Raw genomic sequence first — 7,418 nt, forward strand, 5'->3', positions numbered from 1 at the left:
AGTTTTTCCAAGTCTCTTAACGGTTAACACCCGATTCAGAACATAGCAGGCTGTAGCAACTGCTTCAGCCCAGAACATCACAGGAAGCTTTGAGTCGGCCAGCATAGTTCTGGCTCCTTCAATCAACGTTCGGTTCTTCCTTTCAGCTACTCCGTTCTGTTGTGGAGTATACGGAGCGCTATATTGATGCTCAATACCCTTCTGAAGACAAAAGATTTCCATCTCAAAGTTCTTGAACTCTGTCCCATTGTCGCTTCTGATGAATTTAACTGATTTACTCATGACGTTCTCGACTTTTGTAATTAGATTCTTCACCATCTGAGTCGTCTCGTCTTTCGTTTTCAGAAAATATACCCACGAATATCGTGAGTAATCATCAGTTATCACCAAGCAGTAAGAAGTACCGCCTAGACTTTGTACATTCACCGGACCGAAGAGATCCATATGAAGTAGTTCTAGAGTACCAGCAATTGAGTTGATCGTCTTGGTGAGATGGCTTTTCTTGTGTTGTTTTCCCTTCTTGCACGCTATGCATTTATCTTCAAAGTTAAAACTCTTTAAGGGAACACCCATCACAAGCCCATTTTTGACAATGAAGTTCATCTTACGAAGATGAATATGTCCCATTCTCCTGTGCCATAACTCTGATTCTGATTCGCTTGCCTTTGTCATTAAACAGGATTCTCTGGTGGCCATTTCAGTAGACCTCATATCCATCACGTATGTATTCGTTTCACGTGGAGCTTTCATTACTATCCATTCTTCTGGTATATGAAAACCAGGCTTCAATACAATTGCTTCATTCTTAGTGAAATGGACAGTATATTCTTTATCACAGATCTGCGACACACTCAGCAGATTGTGCTTTAATTCCTCCACAAAATTTACATTTTCAAGTGTCATTCTCCCATTCGACACTGTTCCTCTCCCAGTTATTCTTCCTCCGCTTTCACCAGCAAAACTAACTCTAGCTCCCTGAACAGGTTTTAAATCTTGCAACAAGTGTTTGTTGCCAGTCATGTGCCGGGAACAGCCGCTATCTACAATCCAAAGATTGTTGGCAGCCCTGTTCAACTGTTCCTGCACAATAAAACAATGAGTTAGAATCTTGGGACCCAAGACCAGTTGGTCTTGGATCGATACATCCCGTACCCTGGCTTTCTCAAGTTAGCGTCAGGATAATTTCTGTACGTCCTGTTAGGGAATCTCCCTGCAGATTGAGTGTAATGCCTTCCAAACCTTTGAGAATAGAAAGTGTTATTTCTTGTGGTTTGGTTGTAAAAATGAGGTTGGTTTTTATGAAAACTTGAATTCGTTACATTTTGGCAATTTTTAAAGTTTTCATTTTTAGCTGGAATAAAATGACGCTTATTCTCATTTTTATTTGGCTTCACATCTCTAAATCTCGGTTTCAAAGGACAATCTGCAACAAGATGTCCTAACCTGTTACATCTAAAGCAACATCTACTCTCCATTTTCTTGTCAAATGTTGGTTTGGATGTAGAGGTAGTATTACCAGCCGTTCGTCTCACATAAGGTGGGACGTGCGGATTGAGTGGAGAACTCTTTTTAGAAACTTTATCATTATCTCCACTGGTGGGTAATTCTACCTTTTCTTTTGTCTGACCAGATTCGGACAACATATCCGAATCTGATGAGACTGGACTTGATACAGAAATATTCACACTAGAAACAGGCGAACTTGTTTCGCCACAGCTAACACTTGGTTTGACACTAGTAATTCTAATTGGGGTTGACTGAGCAATCTCAAAATCAACAGATTTCTGAACACTTGGATTATAAGTGTAATTATGGTTAAAGGGTGGTGGAACCTCGTGGTATCCGATTCCTGCCCTCTTTGCAGAGGTACTTGGATCACTCACAAGGTGATCAAGGATAGCCGAGGAGTTTCTGAACTGCTCAAGTTTGCGGTTCAGTTCCACCACCTTTACCTGGTGGTCAGCAATCTGTTTATCTCTATCAGCAATCAATTTTGTCTTTTCTTCCAAAACCTCATAACTAAGATCAATAATTTCTATTTTCTCAGCAAGTTTAGTTTTAAGACTTTTAATGTCTTTTTCACAAGCCTTTATCTTAACTTTATAACTGTTTTCTCTTGCTTTAATGAAATGGTGATCTTCTTTAACAGTTTTAAACTCAGCATCTAATTTGACATACTGATCAGTTATATTGGTTAGTTGCTCAGTCAAATTTTCACAATTAGCACAAATAATTTTGGGACATACCTTGGATCTACCATCCTGATCGTTCGCCATGAAAGCAGTTTCTTCTTCATTTGCTTTCTTCTCTCCATCAACCTTCTCAACTTCTACAGCTTCAGTCTCAGCCATGTGTGCTTGTTCACCCAAACCACTTGAGTGTTGGTTCCAGTTGTATTCTCCTGCCTCTCTAGTTAACATGGCATTGATCTCGCGGTTAATTCCAGAGTGTTGGTTAGGCCTAACTTGTCCCCGTTCAACTCTCTCATTCCTACATTCCCTAGCAAAGTGCCCGAACTGTTGACAATTGTAGCACCTTACTTTTGATTTGTCAAATCCAGGCCTACCACCAACAAACTTTCTTCCTGTTTTGTTCATAAAACGTTTTACCCGTCTCACGATCATTGCCATTTGCCATTGCAAATCCATTTCTTCCAAATCGTCAGCATCAATCTGGTCATAATCCTCATCAAGAACGGCAGGGTCCACAATCTTCCCCTGGATATAATTCTCGTATGAAGCAATAAATGAAGCGTAGACTGCAAACTGCTCTTCAGCAGATTTTACACTCATAGGCATCTTGGTGTAATTATTGCTTGTGGGACCAGCTGAATAACCACTTGTAGAGGATTGAGGCTTTGAAGCACTAGATCCTCCAGCAACAAAACATACGTCCCCATTTGAGTTCACAGAAACATTTCCTTCATGTGCAGAGTCAGAACCTGACTCCCCCTTCGAATAAAATGCAGCAGATTCAGGCCTTGAACTTGAGCCTGAGTTAACTTTAGCACCATACATACCAGGGTCTTGTATCTGGTCTGTGGGTGTCTCCTTTCGAACCATATTTAGCTCATACGTTCTGAGCTTGTTCACTGCAGTTTCTAAGTCACAGTTAGGAAAGTCTTTGTCTTCCCTCATTAACACGGTATACATTTCCCACTTCGGTGGGAGAGCATCTAGAAGCTTTTCAACGATCTCCTCCTCTCGATAGGCAATTGAATAGTTGCTAAGCTCTGTCATTAAGTGATAGTATCGGGTGATAATATCATCTAAGGATTCATTCTTCAAATATTTGAAGACGGAGAATTGGGTTTTTAAAAGTTTAATTTTTGAGGCACGTATACCCACGTTCCCCTCGAATCTGTTTTCCAGAGCATCCCAGAGCTCTCTTGCAGAAGTGTACTTTCGGAATGTATGAAGAACTTCTTGAGGTAGTGCCATAGTAATAGCAGCATGGGCCTTACTCTCAGCCTCATACATTTTCTTCTCCTCGTCATCCATCTTACTGTACTTCTTCACCACATCACGTCCTTCGTATTGCATGGTTGGAGGTACATATCCATCCTGCATGCACACCCACATCTTGGCGTCCTGATATTTGATATACTGGATGAACCTGTCCTTCCATGCCACGAAGTCCGTTCCCTTCATCAACCTCGGGGCCTTAGTGGCTGACCCCGCCTCTACCTCCATCTTGACTAAATCTGAGATGTTAATCGCGGACATCCTTGCGAAAACCTGAAAAACCTGAAAAACACACAAAAAAAATATTAAAACAGCTCAGATAGCGAAGTTAAGAATAACTTCGCTGGAAGTTAACTTCGCTGAACAAGAACTTCGCTGGATCTTAAATTCGCTTGACTTGGCGAAGTTAAGAATAACTTCGCTTAGAATGAGCGAACTTAGGATGTAAGCGAAGTTGGGTGGTAAGCGAAGTTACGGATAACTTCGCTTTGGCGAACTTATGAGGTAAGCGAAGTTGTGGTTAACTTCGCTAATCCTTATATCTTCGCCGAAACCCTAATCTCCAGTGACGGCAACTTCGCCTGAATTCAGCAACTTCGCCCGATGAACGCGAAGAACAGTTCAGATCTGAAACTCGGATTTTAACGAGAATTTTGAAGGTTTAAAGGCTTAAACACACTGGTAGGTAGCTAGAATGAATAAACACACCAAAAACTCGTCCCGGTAACACCCGAAATGAAACGAAATCTACACCCGCGTGAAATCCCGAACCTCACAATCGAGCCGATGGCTCTGATACCAATTGTTGGTTCCTGAACGCGGATCGTACACGGGAAATCTCTAACAACGCAGGTGCGGAATCCCTGCGTATATAGGTACGAGTGTAGATATTGTAGAGATTGAATACACGAACAATGAACACGAGCTATAAGGTAAACACGTTATATTGAATAACTAAACACGTGACAGTAAGTCACTGTTACAGAGAACAAAACGAAACAAAGCGTAACCAAAAACCCTAACTCACGTCCTCCTCTGTTTCGGCTGAAACAGTGTATTTAAACACGACAACTTCGCCACTGGCGAAGTTGTCAGTAACCTCGCTAAATCAGCAAGTTCGCCATAGCGAACTTGCTGATAACTTCGCTAGTTTACAAAACAAAACATAAACAAACCATTAACTATATTACAGACTCGATAACAAATACTAGACTATGAACTACTGACAAACATGTACCAACAGTTTCATCTTAACTAACTCTCTGTTTTATGTGCAGGTTTACAATTTGTCGAAGCACAGGTTCTTTAAGATATTTTCTCTTTACTTCTTCAAATTCAAACCTAAAATGTGTCAAAGTTATGAACTTTTTGACTAATTTCTACATTGAATATTTTTTGTTTATGTTTGTACAGATATGTTGGATGAACCAACATATATTTTCCAGAAGAAGCACAACATGTGCGCTCTACTCCAAGTGACACCTAAATAATGAACCAATGGCATTGATGATAAGATGGCTTCAATATTCAAACTTGTGGTTCTCATTGATAGAGTGCCCTGTCATTTATAGAAGTCATTACCTGGATTTCTGTTGCTCTGCTCAATTATTTGATGACGCCGATGGTAGGCGAATAGAGGCTACTGTGGCAAGGAATGAAGTTCTGATAACTGAACAACTAATACGAGGGTCTCTACAGTTACATGACGATGATCATAACCCAATTCACTTCTCAACTGATCATTTATTAAGAATATTTCAGGAGACGATGGGTTATCAGGGCGATGTCCATGAGGGACAGTTTAAAAAGGGCATGTTCCCTAACCTTTACAGGTTTTTAATACATCACATTATTCAGGGATATGCACCAAGGAAAGGCTCGCGGACTTTGATGAGCCGTGATCTAGCAAATGCCACTGTGGCTGTTGTATATAGTCTGCCAACTTTTCCCGAATGACTTTTGAAGGAATGGCCGCCAATTAGAGGAAGCCTAACAAAGAAAAATTCATTGCTTACCCAAGGTACTTACAAATCATATTCAATAGAGTGCTTCAAGATTTTCCAACTATAGGCACAACACATGTACTGTAAGATCCAAATGTGTACAAAAGAATAGCAAAGTTGACTTCCACAAGCAACTTCAATCCTGAAGAAGAATTCAATATATTACCATGGTTGATTGACAATAATGTGGAGATTATGCCAGTACCAGAATTAAGTTCTGAGGAGGAAAAGGAAAGTGATGAGATTGATGACGATTTAGATGATAGTGATGATGGAGGAGCAGGAGATGATGATGGAGGTGATGAACAAAATGTTGGAGGACTTGAAGGAAAATTGGCTGATGATGAAATTGTTAATCCACAGGCACAGTGGGAGATTCAAAACCAGCCCTTACCCACACCACCAGCCACGCCAAATAGCCCACCCCAACAACACATCGAATCCCCACCCTAACAACACACACCATCCCCACCACCACAAAATGAACCTTTAATTTCATCCCCACCAACACAATCCCAAAGCCAATCTCAAATACAAGACCAAAATCTAAACCAAAACCAACCCATTATCCCACCCCAAGACCTACCCTTTCATGAACCATACATCCCACAACATGTCCCAACCCGCCAACTTAACATACCAACCACACCATTCCAATCGCCAACCCAAACCCCAACCTTAGACCAACCTAGCCAACCAACCTTTGAAATCATACATACTTACAAACCCTTACCTACAATCCAAAACATTAACCCACTACCCTCAACTAGCACAAATATCTTTGAAAACCCAAGCCCAACACAAGCTGCCAAAAGGCATGCTGATACCTGGTTTCAGATAATGGAGAGGGAAAGGATTTCTAGATCCTTATCTGAGCAAGAGTTTGTTGAACAAGAAACTCTACTGGTGCAAGTCCATATCTCCAAAAATCTAAATGAAGAGGGGGAGCTTGACCAGGAAGTAATTGAAAGTTTAATTAAGCTAAGGCTAGTTGAAGAAGTTGATAATACTTTGGCTCTGGTGATATATAATCTAAAGAAGGGGCAACCTGATCCTATTCCTGAAAATGCTGACAAGCAGGTTGTGCCAGATGATTATACAAAGAAGAGTGTGATTGATATACTTATTGACAAATGGCATGAGAAAATCAACGATAATTTAAGAGAAAACCCAAATGATAATGAGTGTAACTATGATGATGAACTCATAAACAAGTTTAAAAAGATATATGCAAGGAAAAGTAAGAGGGATGAAAAGACTGATAAAGATGAAGATGATAACCCCAAAGTTGTGAAGAGTCATGCTAAGGATGATGTTGAGAGGACTGAGTACATTGTTGAAAGTCATAAGGACAATCTTGTCAAGGCTGTTCCTTTGCGAACTGTAATGCCTTCTGATGTGCCTAAGCCAAATGAACCCACGATTGAGGCTCTTGAAGAATCAACTGAGGAAGATGATGATACTGTTGATTCCCCAAACATTGATATGGCAGATGAACACCGAGAGAATATACAGACTATGTTCGATTATGCAAGAAGTAATCATCCTATAATTCTCAGTTTGATCAAGCATGGGTATAAGTATGAAACCCTGGCTCCAATGACAGATGAGCAGCTGCAGAAATTAATTAACGGTGAGGCGGATGAGATCAAGAGGAGAATGGAAAAGAAGAACCGTGATTCTCATAAATACAGAAGTTACTTGAGAATGCATGGATTGTCTAAAAAATATTTGAGTAAGATGAAATTTGCTAAATTGGAAGAACATTATAATTTATGTGGAAAGGGTAAGGAAAGAAGAATTGGAAAGACTGAAGAAGGAAACAACTCAAAAGAAAAAGATTCATGCGTTGTTTAAAAGATTTGAAGGAAAGTGTAAATATTTGATTGACAGAGGAATGGCTATGGAATTGGTTGAGAGTCTTTCAAAAGAATAGTTTGAGACCTATTTT

This window comes from Bidens hawaiensis, unplaced genomic scaffold (assembly GCF_021521415.1).
Source record: "Bidens hawaiensis isolate Kalapana, Puna unplaced genomic scaffold, B.hawaiensis_p1.1 tig00002602_1, whole genome shotgun sequence".
NCBI lineage: Eukaryota > Viridiplantae > Streptophyta > Magnoliopsida > Asterales > Asteraceae > Bidens > Bidens hawaiensis.